Source organism: Calidris pugnax, unplaced genomic scaffold (genome assembly GCF_001431845.1).
Source record: "Calidris pugnax isolate Ruff unplaced genomic scaffold, ASM143184v1 scaffold312, whole genome shotgun sequence".
Taxonomy (NCBI): domain Eukaryota; kingdom Metazoa; phylum Chordata; class Aves; order Charadriiformes; family Scolopacidae; genus Calidris; species Calidris pugnax.
In genome coordinates this window covers 321764-322081 of record NW_015091046.1, presented here as the reverse complement: position 1 = coordinate 322081, position 318 = coordinate 321764, and positions in this window count along the sequence as shown.

The following is a 318-nucleotide window of genomic DNA, read 5'->3' as shown; positions in this document are numbered from 1 at the left end:
GACACGGGGAGCTCAGGGGAAGGTGACACGATGGGGGAAACCACCCGAGCGTCCCACCCGGCAGCGCGAGGCAGACACCAAAGGGCTGCTCCCCTCCTTCCTCCTCCCTCCCCAGCACCCATGGGAGCATTGGGAGAAGCTGGTGATGCTGGTGGTGTCCCTGCTGCCGGGGTGCCCGTGTGATGGCACCGTGTGCCATTTATCCGGCGGAGCGGGCACCCTCACGCTCCGTGGCACAGCATGGCGTGAGCGGGTGGCCCGGGATGCTGCGGCTCCAAAGGGGCTTTTCTGCAGCTCAGGGGAGACCAGCACAGAACG